The sequence below is a fragment of the Paroedura picta genome, chromosome 6, assembly GCF_049243985.1.
Source record: "Paroedura picta isolate Pp20150507F chromosome 6, Ppicta_v3.0, whole genome shotgun sequence".
In the NCBI taxonomy this organism is placed as follows: domain Eukaryota; kingdom Metazoa; phylum Chordata; class Lepidosauria; order Squamata; family Gekkonidae; genus Paroedura; species Paroedura picta.
This window is the reverse complement of record NC_135374.1, coordinates 1,297,767-1,317,088: the sequence shown is the minus strand read 5'-3', so window position 1 is coordinate 1,317,088 and position 19,322 is coordinate 1,297,767. Positions and strand designations below refer to the sequence as shown.

General features: G+C 52.4%; 1 protein-coding gene across 5 annotated transcripts in view; it reads left to right on the top strand.

The window, feature by feature from the left end:
* NUMA1 (nuclear mitotic apparatus protein 1) overlaps positions 1–19,322 on the top strand; it is a 66,583-nt gene that overhangs the window by 1,102 nt on the left and 46,159 nt on the right. For 3 of the 5 annotated variants that reach the window (XM_077341122.1, XM_077341121.1, XM_077341117.1), the window contains exon 2: positions 351–482. The gene's annotated coding sequence lies outside the window, so the exon portion shown is untranslated. Of the gene's footprint in view, positions 1–350; positions 483–10,460; positions 10,613–19,322 lie in introns of those variants that run through there. The other 2 variants (XM_077341118.1, XM_077341119.1) reach the window with 2 other exon arrangements.

Genomic DNA, 19,322 nt, shown 5'->3' with positions numbered 1-19,322 from the left:
CCAAGGTTTAGACAAGGTGGGAGCTTCCGAGTGCAGGCCTTGAATAAATCTTTTGTTGGTCTTAAACGTGCTCTTGGACTCTATTTGTGTTGTGCTCCTTTTTTTTTGTTAGTGATTTCAAAAATCCACAGTGTGTGTGAGAAGGGTTATTACCACTACAGTATACTGGCTTTAACTGGATTGTCCTAATGGGGGGTTTTATTGGGGTTTTATTGAGGTGTGGGTGTCTGTTCCCCAAAACAGCCACCTTGCAGTGGTGGGTTAGAAATCAAACAATAATTGTGACAAAAGAAAGCTATTACAGGCATTTAATTAAATATTACAAAGCTATTTTTCTTTCTTTGTTATAGGCTTTTTATTTGTTTAACAGAATAGAAAACAGAAATTTAAAATCAAGTCATATGAACTACATTTCAACATAATTTAGGAAAGAGTCCCAACGCTCATAGAATTCTTCGGGTGGTCTTCTATTCACCGAATTGGTAAGTTTAGCCTTCACAGCATACTCTCTTAATTTTTCAAACCATGAATCAGTGTTGGGTAGGTCTTACATCCATCTTGCAGCAATCAATAGTTTAGCTGCTGTTGTTGCGTAGAAGAGAAATTCCCTAGCAAAAAAAGGCAGATACTTGACATACATTTTGGATCCAAAGGGAACGTAGTATCCATTATTCTCTCAGGTTTCTCATTTATTTTTATCCAGTTTCTGTATATTATTCAATTTTCATACAGGACCAATATTAGTAATAATCTGTGTCATAAAATAAAATGGCGGTCTCCAAGCAATGGCTGGACAGATCCTTCTCCTGGATGTTTGAGGCTGATCCTGCACTGAGCAGGGGGTGGGACTAGATGGCCTGCATGGCCCCTTCCCACTCTAGGATTCTAGGAGTCTAGCTCAGCAGTGGAATAGGCTGCCTGAGGAGGTGGGGAGCTCCCCCTCACTGGCGGTCTTCAAGCAGTGGGTGGACAGATCCTTATCAGGGATGCTTGAGGCTGACCCTGCATTGAGCAGGGGGTGGGACTGGATGGCCTACATGGCCCCTTCCCATTTTATGCATACTTCTTGCATACAAAACTTATACCTGGACTCAGACATTATTCTGAGTGCCCATTCATATAGCCTGAATTCCTGCTATGTCGAGGGCCTAGGAATCGGTGGCAGATTTCATTCTTTGTGTGTAGAAGTTCCCAGAGTATGTCCCAGAAAGAAAAAAAACTTTCTTCTTTCTGAGCTCCTGTACAATGTAAGGCACCTTTGTATCTTCAGATGTATTCAGTCCTCATTGCTTCCCTTTTGATCCCTGGAAGTTGTGAGAGACATGATATCTGGGCTGCCCCACCTGAATCTGTGGGGCCGATTGAATCCCTAATCTGTGTCATGCGGGGTTTCTTTGCATGAAGCCAGAGAGAAAAGGGGTCAGGTTCAACCACCTCTCCCCCGGTAAATTATGCCTTGTCTGGCTGTTCGGGGCAGGAAAACTCGGAGGCCTCTTTAAAAGGGCTTGTTGCTATACAGGTTTCTTGGCATATGTTAGTTAATTAGATTTTAATTACCAAATATGGACTTGCAGAGCAAGTCACCGAATTCTCCTGGGTGTTGATGGTCTCTCACTTCCTGTATGGTAGATGCATTTTTTTAAAGAACAGGGCTGGTGGAGGAAAAATAATAACAATCTTGATGGCTCTAGAGGTACCCGATGTTTATGACAGCTTTAGGAAGTGTCTGATTTTCTGTGCTGTCTCTGGAAGCGTGTCCACCTCTCTCAGCTGTTTTGAAACAAGATCTCCTGTTAATTTGTGCTCTCATAATGTCACTTGCCTACTTGTGACGACGCTCAGCTGGGTTGTGCCATGTGGCTGTGTCGGGAAACATCTGGAGAAGGCTATAGGCTACATTTCCTTAGAACTTGAAGTAGGCTAGGGCACTGGAATAAAGTATTTTTTAACACATTAACACCATTAAATGAATCGAAAGATATTTCAAACAACAGGTCTGGTGCTTATATTGGGGCTTATGCTCCTTAGCCACGAAACTGGCATTTTAAAAATAAATGCAATGCCTTCTGAGGATTAACAATGTTAGGTAGGGTTTTTATAGAAGAAGAAGAGTTGGTTCCTATATGCCGCTTTTCCCTACCCGAAGGAGGCTCAAAGTGGCTTACAGTCGCCTTCCCATTCCTCTCCCCACAACAGACACCCTGTGGGGTGGGTGAGGCTGAGAGAGCGCTGATATCACTGCCCGGTCAGAACAGTTTTATCAGTGCCGTGGCGAGCCCAAGGTCACCCAGCTGGTTGCATGTGGGGGAGCGCAGAATCGAACCCGGCATGCCAGATTAGAAGTCCGCACTCCTAACCACTACACCAAACTGGCTCTAGATGTAATTGAAAAAGTGAACGGTAACTTCTGATTAACACTAAAAAAATTGAAATTAGAACAGAGACAAAGAAAAAACCCAGCAGCTATTTAAAAAGCCGTTTTAAAAGCTAACAACTGACATCAACATGTAAAAAGTGGTCATTTATACAGTGGCTGCCTTAGCTTTGTGGAATATTATGCACTGCAGCAATTCGTTAAGAGGTGGATTAACTGAGGTGCCAACCTGTCTAGGCACTGAATCAAGCTAGTGACCAGGTGAACCCAGGAAAAGAGGCGGCTGTGGATCGTTCAGTTGTTCATTATGGAGACTTCTCAATCTGTTCTTTACGTCTAAGAATGCTGTGCTTTTCGTTTTGAAACCTTGTTCTCTGTCATGGAGATCTGCAGGCCTCCTTTTCCCCCCTCGGACACTTTTTGCCGTTTCCCAACAAAGAGCCTAGAAGATCTGGGAGAGCACTGGATAAAACTTCCTTTCTCTATCATGTTTTCTCTTTTAGCATGAGTGAAATGCTTCTTCCGACAAGGCTTTTCACACATACAGTGTGAAAAAATATGAGTCCTCTTTCAGTGTTCCCAGTGGGAAATTTGGGGGAGCACTTGAAAAAGCCTCCTTTTAAGTGAGGAAAAGCCTTCTCTGAAGTTGCCTTGTATGAAGCTGTCCAAGAGCACAGCTGTCCAATGGAAACAGCTTCAGAATTTCTGAAAATTTTATATCCCTGTTCTGTTGAGCCTGGGTAAGCAGAGATGGCTGTTTCAGATTGTGCTTTTGCATGAGGTGAATTGTGAGGCAGGTAGGTATGTGCAAGCTCTGTGTGCAGCTGGTCCCTTTGCAGGAAATTTAAGATCCCGACTATTTGTTTGGAATCAGTAACTGAGGATGAATTTTCTGGTAATTTGCCTCAGTGTTTTCGCCAGCCGTTTGAGCTCAGAGAATTTGCATGGTGGTGACGGTTTTTACCACAGAATAATTTCTCCCTGCAGGCATCCAAACTCTAATAATTGCTGCTGCTTTGTCTACCTACCTTTCAAGTGGGTATTTATTTTTTTATTTTATTTTATTTTATTTTGATTTTTATACCACCCATTCTTTACAGCTCTGGGCGGTTTACATGGAACATTATGAAATTTTACATGGAACATTAGAATAATTTAATCTATAACATACAGTTTCAATACAACATCATAACAACCAAGTAACAATTTATAACACAACATAAAGAAAACATGTTCTCAGTCGGTCGGCCTCAAGCGAATGCCTGGTGGAATAGCTCCCTTTTGCAGGCCCTGCGGAATTGTGGAAATTCAGGCAAGGCTCTGATCTCTTCAGGGAGCTCGTTCCACCAGATGGGGGCCAGGACCAAAAAGGCTCTGGCCCTTGTTGAGGTCTGCCGTGTTTCTTTGGGGCCAGGGATCCACAGCCAGTTGGAGGTGGCGGAGCAAAAGGCTCTCTTGGGGGCATAGGCAAGGAGGCGGTCTCTCAAGTACACCGGGCCCAAAATGCATATGGCCTTAAAGGTGGTTACCAAAACCTTTAACTTAATCCGGAATTCAACTGGGAGCCAGCCGAGTTGTTGGAGTATCGGCCAGATGTGGGATCTCCATGATGTTTTGGTGAGGATCCTGGCCACAGCATTCTGCACCCGTTGTAGTTTCCAGATCAAAGATAAGGGTAGGCCTGCGTAGAGCGAGTTGCAGAAGTCTAGAGGTGACCGTCACATGGATCACTGTGGCTAGGTGCTCTGGGTCCAGGTAGGGCGCTAGTAGCTTGGCTTGGCGGAGGTGGTAGATTTATTTAATTTGTATCCCCCCCCCAGAGGTTCGAGGCGGGTCACATAAAAACCAATCTCCTAAAACAATAAAAGCACAATAAAACAATTAATACAAAAGTTAAGACAAGAATGGTGGCAAAATTCAATACAACTAACCCAATTCCACACCTAAGAAGGGAAAGGGAGGGGGCAGATGACAGATGCAACTGTAACATTTGTGAGGGGGGCTAGATCTTCTTGTTGCCCGGCCTCAACCGAAAGCCTGGCGGAAGAGCTCCGTCTTGATGACAATTCCCGCAGTGATGACAATTCCCGCAGCTGTTCCGGGAGCTCCTTCCACCAGGTTGGGGCCAGGACCGAAAAGGCCCTGGCCCTGGTCGAGGCCAGGCAAGCTTCCTTAGGACCGGGAATGACTCTCTTCTGGGGGGGAGTCAGGGCAGCCATCCACCAGGAGGAAGAGCTGGGTGTCATCCGCATACTGGTGGCACCCCAGCCCAAACCTCCGCACCAGCTGGCCAGAGGGCGCATAAAGATGTTGAATAAGATAGGAGAGAGGACAGCTCCTTGAGGGATTCCACGTGTGAGCTGGTGCCGGTTAGATACTCTCTCTCCTATCGCTACCCTCTGTCCGCAACTCTGGAGGAAGGAACTCAGCCATTTAAGGGCTGTTCCCCGTGTGGATCTGTCTGATCCTTTTGCCTTGTTTTATTGCATTTACCTCTCATTGGTAGTCCCACAAAGTGCCAATGAGACAACCCTAGGTTTGCGTAACTACTTTTTCTTCTTCTTCTTCTTCTTCTATCTTCTATGAAGATAGGTTGAGGGACTTGGGAATGTTCAGCCTGGAGAAAAGGTGGTTGAGAGGGGACATGATAGCCCTCTTTAAGTATTTGACAGGTTGTCACTTGGAGGAGGGCAGGATGCTGTTTCTGTTGGCTGCAGAGGAGAGGACACGCAGTAATGGGTTTAAACTTCAAGTACAACGATATAGGCTAGATATCAGGAAAAAAATTTCACAGTCAGAGTAGTTCAGCAGTGGAATAGGCTGCCTAAGGAGGTGGGGAGCTCCCCCTCACTGGAAGTCTTCAAGCAAAGGTTGGATACACACTTTTCTTGGATGCTTTAGGATGCTTAGGGCTGATCCTGCGTTGAGCAGGGGGTTGGACTAGATGGCCTCTATGGCCCCTTCCAACTCTATGATTCTATGATTTGTTTGTTGATTCCTGATTTTGTGACTTCTCCCTTGCAGTCCATTCTGGGACTCTCTCCCAAAAGGTATGATGGGAATGCCTTCTGTTTCCACCTTCAAATCTTCTCTACAAAATGTTTAGCTTAACCTCTTGTTGGTTAAGACAAACCATAAATACTTACTGAAATATTGGGAGCATGAAACATAAAGGGACAGAAGGATGGCAGGAGGGAAATGGTGAAGAAACTGAATGAACTCTTTGTTTCTGTGGTGATCAAGAAGCTTGTGTGTGTGTGTGTATTCACACACTGATATAGAAGCTGAGGCTTGATGTTGCCTCTGGGCACTGAGATTCAGAGATTGAATGCCTCTGGATTAGGAGGTCCCATTTAGTCATTGTGGTTACTAGCTTGTGACCCAGTGTGTGTGAATGAGATCTTGGGGTACTTGTGGACTGTTAGCTAAATAGGAGCAGACAGTGTGATGCAGCAGGACAAAAGGCCAATGCAGCTTTGGGCTGCATAGGGGCATCACCTCAAAATCACTAGATGTCATAGTCCTGCTGTATACTGCATTGCAGACCCTCACCTGGAGCACTTTGTCCAGTTCTGGAGGTCTCGCTTCAAAAACCAAATGTGGACCAAATGGAGGGGGGCAGAGGATAAGGGACAAGGCAGGTTTGGGGCTGGGGGATCAAGCCCTGGGAGGAAAGGCTGAGGGATTTGGCAATGTCCAGCCTGGAGGAGGTTGAGGGGACAGGATGGCTCTTGGAGGATTTGAAAGCTTGTCACTTGGAGTAGGGCAGGGAGAGGTTCCTGTTGGCAGCAGAGGAGAGGACCTGCAGGAATGGGTTCCAACTGTGTATACAATGGTGCTGCCTAGATATCAGGGGGGGAAGTTCAGCAGTGGAAGGGGCTGCCTAAGGAGGTGGGGAGCTCCCCCTCACTGGTCGTCTTCAAGCAGCGGCTGGACAGATCCTTCTCCTGGATGCTTGAGGCTGATCCTGCACTGAGCAGGTGGTGGGACTAGATGGCCTGCATGGCCCCTTCCCGCTCTGGGATTCTAGGAGTCTAGTTCAGCAGTGGGATGGGCTGCCTAAGGAGATGGGGAGCTCCCCCTCACTGGCCGTCTCCAAGCAGCGGCTGGACAGATCCTTCTCCTGGATGCTGGAGGCTGATCCTGCACTGAGCAGGGGGTGGGACTAGATGGCCTTCATGGCACCTTCCCACTCTGGGATTCTAGGAGTCTAGTTCAGCAGGGGAAGGGGCTGCCTAAGGAGGTGGGGAGCTCCCCCTCACTGGCCGTCTTCAAGCAGCGGCTGGACAGATCCTTCTCCTGGATGCTGGAGGCTGATCCTGCCCTGAGCAGGGGGTGGGACTAGATGGCCTGCATGGCCCCTTCCCACTCAGGGATTCTAGGAGTCTAGTTCAGCAGTGGAAGGGGCTGCCTAAGGAGGTGGTTAGCTCCCCCTCACTGGTCGTCTTCAAGCAGCGGCTGGACAGATCCTTCTCCTGGATGCTTGAGGCTGATCCTGCACTGAGCAGGGGGTGGGACTAGGTGGCCTCCATGGCCCCTTCCCACTCTGGGATTCTAGGAGTCCAGTTCAGCAGTGGAATGGGCTGCCTAAGGAGGTGGGGAGCTCCCCCTCACTGGCAGTCTTCAAATAGTGGCTGGATGATTGAGGGGCAGCGGGGTGGACTGGATGGCACCATCGATCTCTATGATTCTGTGACCCCCCCCCTACCCCCTTAATTAGTTTGCCTGACCGGTGAAGAACTAACCAGAATGGAAGGGGATAGCTCCTGTGCAGAGATTCTTTCTACTGTCCCTGATGTAAGACTTCAGCTTCTGTAAGACAAACGTTGCCCCTGCGGATGGGGCGTCTGCTGCTGCAGAAACACCTGCAGCCCATGAGGCTCCATTTCCTCCTCTGGCTGTTGAGGGGCCCCATTCTTGGCTTAGTCCTCTTCTCTGCTGTGGAAAAAATTTTCTTCACTCCACGAGTAGCCTTCCCTTGGAATATGTATACAGTCCGTTGAGGCATTTCTTCCTTTTGCTCTTTAAATATTTTGTCAACACGATTGTCGGATTGCCTAGCTGGAGACTGAGGGCAAGATCTGACTTGCTGATAAGGAGCCACTGAGCTTTCTTTCCAGGCATCCCCCCCCTCCCCACCCCCATTGCTTGGATTAGGAAGCAGGAAAAGCTGTCTGGAGGTTGGGCATGGATGGGAACTTTGCAGAGTTACCCAGGGAGTATGCGGCTCAGGGCTGTTATTTGGGCCTCTGCATCACTTGCTTTAGAAGTAGAGTTGGCTCTCATATGCCACTTTTCTCTACCCAAAGGAGGCTCAAATTGGCTTACAGTCACCTTCCCTTCCTCTCCCCACAACAGACACCCTGTCAGGGAGAGGAGGCTGAGAGAGCCCTGAGATTACTGAAGAAGAGTTGGTTCTTATATGTCGCTTTCCTCTACCTGAAGGAGTTTCAAAGCGGCTTCCAATTGCCTTCCTTTTCCTTTCCCCACAACAGACACCCTGTGAGGGAGGGGAGGCTGAGAGAGCCCTGAGATTACTGAAGAAGAAGAAGAGTTGGTTCTTATATGTCGCTTTTCTCTAACTGAAGGAGTCTCAAAGCAGCCTCTCCCCACAACAGACACCCTGCAATTTAGGTCAGATTCACTGGCCTGTAGTTTCTCAGGTCACCTGTCTTCACTTAACTCACAGAATAGATCACAGGACCAGATTGCTTGCAAGGACGCATCCCGTGTCAGGTCTTATTTAACTGTTTTTCCTGGGTCACCATGGGTCTGCCCGAGGGCAATAAAGAGGCCAGGTTGGCTGTTGAGGCAGTGGCCCTACAGACCTGTCCTTCTGGCCATGTGGGAAGCCTGTTTATTTATTTCCTTCCTTTCATAGAATCCCAGAGTTGGAAGGGACCTCCAGGGTCATCTAGCCCAACCCCCTGCTCATTGCAGGAACTCACAACTACCTGCCCACCCACAGTGATCCCAATTCCATGCTCAAGTGATTCCCCCCACGAACCAAAAACCTCCAGAATCCAGCCTGTCCTGGAGGAAATCCACCTACCATCCCACAGCAGCAATTCCCTGGGTCTGGAAGGAAGGGCCAAAGAGACAAACCCTGGCACGTCCCTTCCTGCCCACCCACTCCCCATCTGCCTAAATTCACAGAATCAGCATTTCTGCCAGATGACTCTCTAGCCTCTGCTGAAGCACTTCCAAAGAAGGAGAACCCACCACCTCCCGAGGGACCCAGTGGGGACCCAAAGCAGTTCACATTCCTCTCTTCTGCCTTATCCTCACAGCTGCTCTGTGAGGACAGTTAGGTTGGAAGTCTGCGGCTAACCCAGCAAGCTTTCACGGCAGAGGTTAGGACTTGAACCCGGGTCTCCCAGGTCCTACTCAAGCACCACTCTCTCACCCAGCAGGCAGGGCTGGAACGGTGTTTGGGCTGTTGGGATTGAGAGGGTATCTGGGACCCCTAATCGTTGGTGCTGGTCTTCGGGAGTCTCTTTCATGCCCAGCCCACCCAGGGGCAGCCCTTGCAGAGCCGGGGGTTCTTCTCTCTTTCCCTAGCTGGCAAAAGGGGTTGCTCTTCCGATGAGCCTTTGTCAGCCTCCGTGCTTGAGCGGTCGCAGCCCGACTCAGCAGCCCTTGTGGCTGCCTCCCGAGGAGGAGGCCGAACCTGCCTTGAGCAGACTGCCCTGGCGAGGAGGGCAGCAGGAACCTGACTGGGGCCGGCCTTCCAGGCGCTTCCAACAGCTGCTTCTAATGAGCACAGGCCTATTGTGGCGCAGTGGGGAGGAGGGGGTTAATATATGCGCAGGCCCCCTAAAGGGCCCTCTCTCGGATCTCATCCGGTTTTCCCCCCCCTAGAGGAGAAGCCTTTTTCTGTGCAAGAGCCGAGAAGTCGTGTTGGCCTGCAGTAGAACAGACGGCTCTGGCAGGGGCTTGTGGGCAGGGGCTTTGGAGAGTCCAGGGCTCTGGGTGGGGTCTCCGTTTGGGCCTGAAGGAGAAGAACCAATGTAGAGTCCAGGGGCACCTCGAAGACCAACAAGGTTTGATTCTAGGGATGAGCTTTCGTGTGCGCACACACATCCCTCAAGTAGAAGCTGGTTGGTCTTCGAGGGGCCCCTGGACTCCAGCCTCGCCCTTGGTGGGCTCTGCACGAGGGCCTCACTCTGCCCCCCTTGTGCTGTTTCCCATGCTTCCTGGAGGGTCCCAAGGGTCTCTCTCGCTGCCAGCGGCGTCAGAAGGCAGCATTCTAGGTAGCTCTCGCAACCCCCTCGCAGGCAAGGGAGACCCAGCTCCCGTGTTGATGGGGGACGGGGAGCTTTTGCTGGGTGCGGAACTGGAGTGAGACCGGGGGCTGCGTGAGAAAGCAGACAATCCCCAAATATCCAGAGAACCAGGGCTGCTTTTCAGGCTGAGGCTTAGACTCTTGGGTTTGGGATGGTTGCAGTCCTGGCTGGCCACTCGAATGTGAAGCAGTGACCAGAATGTGGGTCTTTGATTCTGGCTCACGTTTATGGAGACAGGAAGAGCTGGATGCCCCTCGTTTCACTGCCCGAAGGAGTCTCCAAGGGCTTCCAATCCCCTTCCCTTCCTCTCGCCACAACAGGCAGCCTGCGAGGGAGGTGGGCCTGAGAGAGCTCCAGGAGATCTGTCACCCAGCTGGCTGCACGTGGAAGAGCAGGAATCAAAGCCTGTCGCTCGTATTTTGTTTGCTGAGTCCCTTTTCCCAGCGGACCCTCCTCCTCCTCCCCCCCAGCCACCCGGTGCACTGAGTCCCGGGCGCAGAGCGTGGCCGGCTGGCCTCCGAGGCAGACGGGCGATTCGGGCCCGGGTCTCCCAGACCCCAGTGCGGCCCTTGGGCGACCTCCCCCCCTCCAGCTCCAGGTTGGCGGGAGAGGCAGGCCGGTGCTGGGCGCAGCGCCCTGGGCAGGGGAGGGCAGGGGCGGGGCGGGCGCCTGCGGGGAGGCGGAGCTGCTGCTGCTGCTGCTGGGCGGCCGAGGCGAGCGGGCGCCTTTCCAGCCAGCGTCTGCGGGCGGTGACGCGCGCTTGGCGGCCGGCCCGGGAGGGAGGGAGGGAGGCGGGCCCGCGCTGGGGGGGGGGGCTGCCTGTCTGTCTGCCTGTCCGTCCCGCCCTCCCGCCGAGGCGCGCAGCAACTTTGGCCTCTTGGCGCGCGCGGCCCCCTTCGCCCTGCCCGGAGGCGGCCCCCGCCAGCGACGCCGCTCCCCGCTCCCCGCTCCGGTAAGGCGCTGGCGGGCGCGCTTTGGTCCCAGGACACGGAGGAGGAGCGGGACGCGGGCTCCCCCTCCTCCCCTTCTTCTTGCCCTCGCCGGAGGGGCGCCGGGGCCGGGCCGGGGAGGGTGGGCCGGGCTGGGCCGGGCCCGTGTTGCGCTGGGCCGCCGCGTCCGCCATGGCGCGGGCCTGCCGTGTCGTCGTGCGCCGCCTGCTTGTGGCTGCGCGCAGGACGCGGCCGGGCCTCCTTGCTTGCCTGCCTGCCTGCCTGCGCGCACCTCGGGGAACTGCTCCGCCGCAGCCGGGCCGGCCGGCCGGGGGACCTTTTGGGGCAGGAGGGCCGGCGCCTCCCCGCGGGGACTGGCTCGCAGGGGCTCTCCGGGGCCCGTCCAGGCGGCGCGGGCGCAGGGGAGGGGGCCGGAGAGGCAGGCGCTCGGGCGGGCTGCCGCCTACGCCGGACGCCGCACTGGCAGGCGCTCGGGGCCCCCCAGGCGCTTTCGGGAGCGCACGGGCCACGGCCTCTGGGTGACGCGCCTGCCGCCGCCCCACGAGGATGTTGGTGTTCCCGCGCTCCTTCCTTCCTTCCTTCCTTCCTTCCTTCGGAGCGTGTTTTAACCCCCCCCTCCCCGTGTGATTGGCTCTGCCTCCTGGGCAGCCATTTTGGGGTTGCCCCCTCCCTCCCTCCCTCCCAGAATGCCCGCTGGGCCTGCAGGCTCAGAAAGAGGGGGGTCCCGTTTTGTTTGGTGGTCCCAGTTCCTAAAGGGGACACCCTGCTGACTGTCGCCCATGTCCTGCTGACGAAGCCTGCGTGACGCACCCGCCTGACCCCATTGTTGCTAGCCTGCTGGGGGCCTGCATGTTAGTGGATGGCCGCCCTATAAGTGGCCTCGCCCCAACCCCTTTCCAACTTATGCCGGGATGGTCCAGCTGGCCGAAGGCGACTTTTCCCTCTGGGTGCTGGGGGGACGGGAAAGGGGGGAGAGGCTGGTCTAAAGCCAAAACGTGGATTATTTATGTTATTTTATCTATCTACTGCCCTCCCAAGGGCGGTTCACAGAAAGCAGGAACAAAACAAATAACTAATATAGATGCAGTCTAAATTTAAAGGAGCCGGAGTCCAGTCGCACTTTCAAGGCTGACACAATTTGTGGCAGGGGAGGAGCTTCCGGGAGTCCCAGCTCACTTCCCCAGAGCGGGAGAACCAAGCAGTGACTCAGAAGCTCCTCCCCTGCCACAAATTTTGCTAGCCTCGAAGGTGCTGCGGGGCTGTTGCTTTTGTCTTGTTGCTGCTGGAGGGACCTTTGATCTGATAGCGGCACAGCCCTAAGCAGAGTCACACCCAACTTCCTTTGATGCCAGGGGTGTAGCTCTGCTTACCATTCCCTTGTGAAGGCGGGGGGTCCCGTGATGCCCGTCTCCTGTGGCCGCATGGAGCTGCCCTTCTTGATGTTCATTAAAGCTCTGAGAGGAGTTGGACTGCTGGAATGCATGCAGAAATGCTCTCTCGCTTACGTTTACCCCTGGGCTCCCTGCTTCAGGTCATGGGCTACCCGAGGCGAGCTGCTTCCTGGGGAGGTCGTGGCTCTCTTGCTTTTGTCCAGGAGCCTGCTTTCCAGCAGACTCTCCTCCCTCCCTCCCTCCCTCCCTCCCTCCCTCCCTCCGTACGAGCAATGGAAGGAGGTCCACCAGGGCCTTGCCACGGGCTGTGGTAGCGCTTGTGCCCTTTGTGAGTTGGAGCAACAGGGCTCGCTCTTTATTTGTCTGCAAGAGGCCGGGGGGGGGGGGGGCTTCTGCGTGGCATTCAAGCTGAGCACGCCAGGAGAGGTTATGCAGACCACTTGGTGTGTGAGTGTATTTGTGCACACACAGGGGAGACCACATCAAAATCTTAATGCTGAGAAATATTTAGGGCTACTGCTCTTGACCCCGACACCAAGCTGGCTCTTTGGGGCTGCAGAGATCACAGCCAGCGTTTTGACTTGTGGCCAGGTGCGAATGGGCAGCCTACCTTGGCTAGAGAGCTTGTGAGGGAACCTCTTGGCAGGCAGGGCCCTCGGCCTGTCTTGCTGCTGCATTTGGCTCCAGAAGCCGCCTCAGTGGTAGTCAAACTGCGGCCCTCCAGATGTCCATGGACTACTATTCCCATGAGCCCCTGCCAGCATTCACTGGCAGGGGCTCCTGGGAATTGTAGTCTATGGACATCTGGAGAGCCGCAGTTTGACTACCCCTGCTCCAAACCACCTTCCAAGGCATCCCGGGGGACTGCACTCGTCCTGCCTGGATAGAGCCCAGAGAGCTGTGGGCATCTCACCATTAGAGGGTGCCAGGATGGGTTTTAGTGCCAAAATGCTGTTGAGAAACTCCTTGTCGAGTAGCCATATTTTAATTTGGAAGCCAGAGTCACTTTCTAGGCACGTTGGTTGCAGAGGAGGGAGGGTTTCGAAGGGCAGGTTTCCCCAAGGCGTGGCGTGGCGTTCATTTGCACAGGAACTGTAATTAAAAGCAGCTGTCACAGTGACTGGAATTGGTTTTCTCCTGACGTTTGCATGGGTGTACCGGACCGGGAGTTATTGCCTGTTGTGCGTTCCATCTTAAAGCTTTGGTAAGGCCAGCGTTAAGAAGGAAGAGAAATCTACATGTCTGGGAGTGGCTTGATTTTAGGAGACATCGTATATTTATGGGGCGTATCGTGTGGTATCGCTGAACCTCCCATACAAAAATGCGGGGTTTTACTATCCAGAAGCATGCTGACACACCAGTAGTAATGTGGAAAAATAAACTCAGCCCTTGTTAGAACCGCCCCTCCCTGCTCACCTGGAGGCAGGTCTGACTCTGCAAATCTGGCACCGGCTACTGCGTTAGTAGTGAGAACAAATTGCAAAAGCCCGTGGCAGAGAGTGAAGGTTGGGACCCTGTGCTCGGGTCCGCTTTGAGTGATTTCACCCACGGCATGTGAGCCAGTGTCAGAAAGAGGACTGGAGGTGGGCCAGAGGGGTCCAGTGACAGGTTAGGAGGCCGTGCTCCCCCCAGCCCCCCATGGAGGGAATGATACTTCCTGTCAATGCTTTAACAGCCTTCTTCCCTCTTGGCAGGTGGGGGCGTGTTATATAACTGGGCTGTGATTAAAGACAAATGTTGGAAGATTTAAAGTTCCTGGTTTGCAAAACAGTCCTTGGATTTTGGATCTTTTATTGGAATGGCGCCCTGGATGTATGCTTTCCTTAAGGCTGTCAGAATTAGTGTCAGAAATCATTGAATTTGCGTAAAGCCTTGTTTATTTAAAATATATATGTCCCAGCCACCTTTCTCTCCTGCGGAACTCATGGTGGCTTTTTCTGACTTATGGCGACCCTGGTGGGATATGCCAGGCAAGAGAAGGACAGGTTCAGTTTGATGTTGCCTGACTCCACGTCACAGCCCTAGTCCTCCCTTGGTGGCCTGTCATCCAAATACTGACCAGGGCTGTCCCCACTTAGCTGCTGAGACCTGATCAGATTGAGAGCACCTGGGCCGTCCAGGTCAGGGTGAAAGTCATAGAATCATAGAGTGGGAAGGGGCCATAGAGGCCATCTAGTCCAACCCCCTGCTCAACGCAGGATCAGCCCTAAGCATCCTAAAGCATCCAAGAAAAGTGTGTATCCAGCCTTTGCTTGAAGACTGCCAGGGAGGGGGAGCTCACCACCTCCTTAGGCAGCCTATTCCACTGCTGAACTACTCTGACTGTGAAGAACTTTTTCCTGATATCTAGCCTATATCGTTGTACTTGTAGTTTAAACCCATTACTGCGCATAATGGGTTTAAAGTCATACCATCCGCCCCTGCATAGTGACCCTTCCTTGGTGGCCTCCCATGCAAATACTGACCAGGGCTGACCCTGCTTAGCGGCTGAGACTGGGCTGGCCTGGGCCATCCAGGTCACAGCTGAGGTTGCCTTCCAATATAAATAAAACATTATAAAAATAAATTCTTCTAGTGGCCAAGGGAGGTAGCGATCCTTGCTGCAACAGTCAAATGCCACAGGTGGAACTGATCTTTTCATAGGGAATGTTTTCTGCAGGCTTGTGTGCCACAATAAATTGGTGGAAGGAGCCACAGGACTCTTTGCCAGTAGGAGCAGATTGAGGCATTGCCTGAAGCACAGCAGGCCCGTCCACATGGAAGCCTGGGGGGGGGGGGGTGCCGAACTCATTAATTGGTGTGCAGGGAGTTCTAGTTTGCATGCACTGGAAACTTGTTTCTTGTTTCCGAACATGAGCTGCAGGCTCGAGCTGCAGAAAGGTTTTTTTTTTCTCTTTTGGTCATAGGTTTTCTAGCTGGAACCTGAAAGTTTCCATGTGACCAAAAGAAGGCCAAATACTTCCTGTTTAGGAAACATTCAGAGTAACAAAGGCTTCACTTTTGGATTGGGGATACCTTCTCTTTGTGTTCCGTGCAACCCCCTGGTGTAGAACTTTATTCTCTGTTTTCCAAGCTCAGGGAAGCAAATGTAAAATAGAACAGCCATTTTGAACAGCAGTATATTAATCAGCCATCAGACGCTTTCCAGATCACAGAATTTTACATTCTCCTGCAGAAGGAAGAAGGGCAGGGCTAGTCCTCCCCACCCCCACACCAGGGCACCTGAGGTCCTGCTCCTTCCTGCCATCGGTCTCCTGCCATTGGACCAGCTGTGTAGCGCACAAGTGATCTGGAGGTTCCTCTGGGCACTCTCTAAGGCAGGGTGCTCCAACATGGTGCTCATGGGCACCATAACACCCTCCAGTATTTCCTCTGGTGCCTGCTGAACTTTTCAGAATGGGGGAGCAGTGGGCACCATGTTGGGGAACTTTGTTTTAGTCTAGTCCAGGAACCTGAGCTGTTGCAAGAGGGGATTGGTGAGGATTAGAAGCCTACTCCCTCCTTCTCCCGACTGGCCATGGCTTTGCAAGGTCTCAGGCGGAGGTCTCTCACATCACCTCCTGCTTTGCCCTTTTAAACTGGAGTTGCCAGGGATTGAACTTGGGACCTTCGGCAGACCAAGCTGGGGCTCTACCACTGAGACACAGCCCCTATCTCAAGGTCTCCAGCGGAGGTCTTTCACATCACCTGTCACCTGGTCCTTTTAGTTGAAGATACTGTGAATTTCTTTGCATGTCACCTACTGCCAGATCTTTTAACTAGAGATGCCAGGGATTGAACCTGGGACCTCCTACGTGGCAAGCGGATGCTCTGCCATTGAGCCACAGCCCCTCTCATGCCAGAGGTGGTTGATAAAAGGCATTCCTAGTGCTATTTGCCTCTTCTGTAGGAGCAAAGCATGGTCAGGCTGAACTCAGGCAGGAAGGGAGATTGCTATATTCCCTCCAAGACACTTGCAGTGCATTCTGGTGTGCAGCCACTAGCTTTACCCACTCAAAATGAATTTGATATTCACATTCAGAACTCTGTCTGTAATGGAGATGGCTGATCCTGGATCCCTGGTGAAGGGACTGCAGGCACCAATGGGGTTCTGATGCAGGGTGGCGGGCACACCCACAAAATGGCTGCTGCAGGAGGCGGAGCCAGCCAGCTGATGTCTGTCACAGCTCACTTTAACACATGCAGGGGAGATCCCTGTGGTTGTAGCAGCTGTTCAGCCAACACTTAAAAAAATTCTGCACAGCTCATCAAATGTCCAGTGGCCTGTGAGGAGCCATGCTGGGCAGAATCCACACCTGGCCCCACTCAGTTTCTAAAAATGTTTGGTGGGTGCCATGAAGGTTGTCAGCGGGCTCCCATCGGCACCCACGGGCACCTCGCCTGGTTTAGAAATTGTTTAGTGAAGTAGCAGAACTCTCCAAGGGGGCTTGCTGTGCTTTAAAGAGAGGGAATTGCTTTTCATCCTTTGTATGTTGCAAAGAGGCATTCTGGGCTGGTCAGGATAAGATTCTGTTCTGGGGGATCCTAAAACTGCCCTTCAGAAATGAGTTTGTTTGAATCTCTATCAACTCAGACCGCTCACTTGCCAGCCTGGCTATAGAGGCAGGGAAACAGCTCAAAAACACGTTTGTTTGCCCCTTGACAGCTGTTCTCTGATAGCCACAGGAAGGAACAGTTGCTCCCCCTGAGGTCCTGTGGAGAGTTGGTGGTCCCGGCTATGAGTGACTGAGAAGTAGGACGATATGACAGGGTGGCCTCTTCCCCTCCCCTTCAGAGCTGCTTGAAGGGCCCAAGTATTGGGGTTCAGTTTGAGGTTCAGCTTGCTGAGAGAGCCAAAGACCCATAAACATATCCTGAGCTCCTTGCATGCGACAGGAAGACTAGCATCAACAGGAGGTTAGGCCCTGCAGGGTTGGGGTGGCGTGGCATTTAGAGTTTGTCCCTGTGGCCATCTCTGCACCCTCTGATAGCAGATCCCACCTTTGAATCACTCTCTGTGTAAATTAGTATTTCCTTTTGTCCGGCCTGAACTTCCTGCCCTTCAGCTTCACTTGATGCCCTCGAGTTCTAACATTTTGGGAGAGAGAGAGAACAACTCTGCTCCATCCTCTGTATGGCAGCCTTTTAAATACTTGGCATGAATCTCCCGAGAGGCAAATGCTGGAGGGGCTTCGTTATAACAAACCGGCAGTCCACCGGCAGCCTTCCCTTCCTGAGGGTGAGCAGTTGGTCACTTCCCGTGTGTGCTGATATTGGAGAATGTGTGAAGAAGTGCGGTGTGTGCAGTGGGTGTGCTGCACTGTGCCTTTGGTTCCACTAAGTGCCACCTCTCCATGTGCAAAGCACTTTAGGATGCTGCCCCTGGTGTTCGCAGGGCCCAGCTGGCGGGGTGGCCTCTTCCAGTTCATCTCCTCTCTTCACCCCGCTGAGTCCTGAGGTGTGGCCGGTCTCCCAGGGGAGGCCGGGCCTTTCTTGGCTTCTGGCCAGGGTTAAGGAGAGCCAAAGTTCATATTCTGGGCTTGGGGATGGAGGGCAGGTTCAGTGCTGCTGGGCTGACGAACCAGGAGAAAGCACCTCGCCCCAAAGAGGCTTGCATTCTGAGTCTCATTAGAACACCTTCAGCAGAGTTCCTTAACCAGTTTTTATGTAGAAGCGCAGAAAAGGAGTGTGGTGCAGGCAGGGTTTTGCCAGCACTCCTATTTCTCCTCTGATTAGAAAAGGAAGAAGAGTTGTTGGTTTTTATCTCCCACTTTTCACTGCACGAAGGAGTCTCAGAGCGGCTTCCAATCACCTTCCTTTCCTCTCCGCACAACAGACACCCTGGGAGGGAGGTGGGGCTGAGAGAGCTCGGACAGGACTGCTCTGTGAGAACAGCATTATCAGGACTGTGACAGGCCCAGAGTCACCCGGCTGGCTGCATGTGGAGGAGAAGGGAATCCAGCCGGGCTCACCAGATTAGAAGCCCCTGCTCTAGGGATGGGTCCTTACGGAACAGCCAGTCTATTTTGGCAGCTCTAGTGCGGTGCAAGAACCTCTCTCTGGTCATGATTTTAACTTGTTTTGGACTGAACTGAGTTGATTCCCAGCCTGGAAAGGGACAAAGTGAAATTCAATAGGACGAGTCCCTTTTCCATGTGAACTGCTTGCTCCCGATGAAACAGCCAGATCCCTAGTCCCCACAGGGGAAAGCTTTCTTTGAAAATAGTACAGTTGTGAGCAGGAGGATGCACTGGGCACCAGGCTGGGTTTCTTAATGCCTTTGAACACATGAAGCTGCCTTCTACTGAGTCAGACCCCTCCGACTGGCAGCCGATCTCCAGGGTCTGAAGACCGAGGAAGTCGTTCCCCTCCCCTCCTGCCTGGTCCTATTAAGTGGAGATGCTGGGGATTGAACCTGGGGCCTCCTGTCTGCCAAGCAGAGGCTCTACCAGTGAGCTCCAACACCCTTTTGGCTGGGTTAACACACTGCTGCTCCAAACAACTGGACTGTTTCCTGGTTGGTAGTGATGGGTGCAGGGGTTGGACCAAGTTGCAAATCCTGTAGCTTAAGCACCTTGCTTGGTGAGGGCGTAAGAAACCGTGACTCTCCAAAGCTTACACCCCAATACGTTGCACTCTGACTCTAAGACCAGAAGTGAATGCCACAGCACTGACAACAGCAGGGGTAGTCAAACTGCGGCCCTCCAGATGTCCATGGACTACAATTCCCAGGAGCCCCTGCCAGCGTTCGCTGGCAGGGGCTCCTGGGAATTGTAGTCCATGGACATCTGGAGGGCCGCAGTTTGACTACCCCTGGACAACAGTATTCTCTGGGATGCCAAATAGCCAGTCTCCAAGATGCGTGGACGCTGTGATGCACAAGAGCTCCTATTGTGATAAGTGTTGTTAGTCTTTAACAGCGGGATTAAAGCCCAGAAGCAGCTGAGACCCCCAACAAGTTTGTCAGGCGGTCCCTCCTCGTTCAGGGCAGTGTGCTGCTCACGGGAAGCACCTGGTTGGTTGAGTGTGGGATGGATCCTCATCGCTCCGGCCCTGCCTTTGAACTTGCTTGTGCCACTCATGCTTTCCGGAGCTCTCGGGGACTAACGGGGAAGCCAAACAATTGAAAAGTGTTGAAAATAAATAGGGATGTGAACTGATTTAAACGTAGGGGCAGGGTGTGGTTTCAGGGTGCTTGGAGGATGGCTTGTTTTCTGTGGAAACTGAGTTTGGCAAAGAACTAAGATCCCTGACTTTGAATCTATGGTTTTTGGAAGAGTTTCTAGTACTAGTCTGTGAAAACATTGTACAACCCTGCCCCGTTGAGGACAAGATTTTAAAC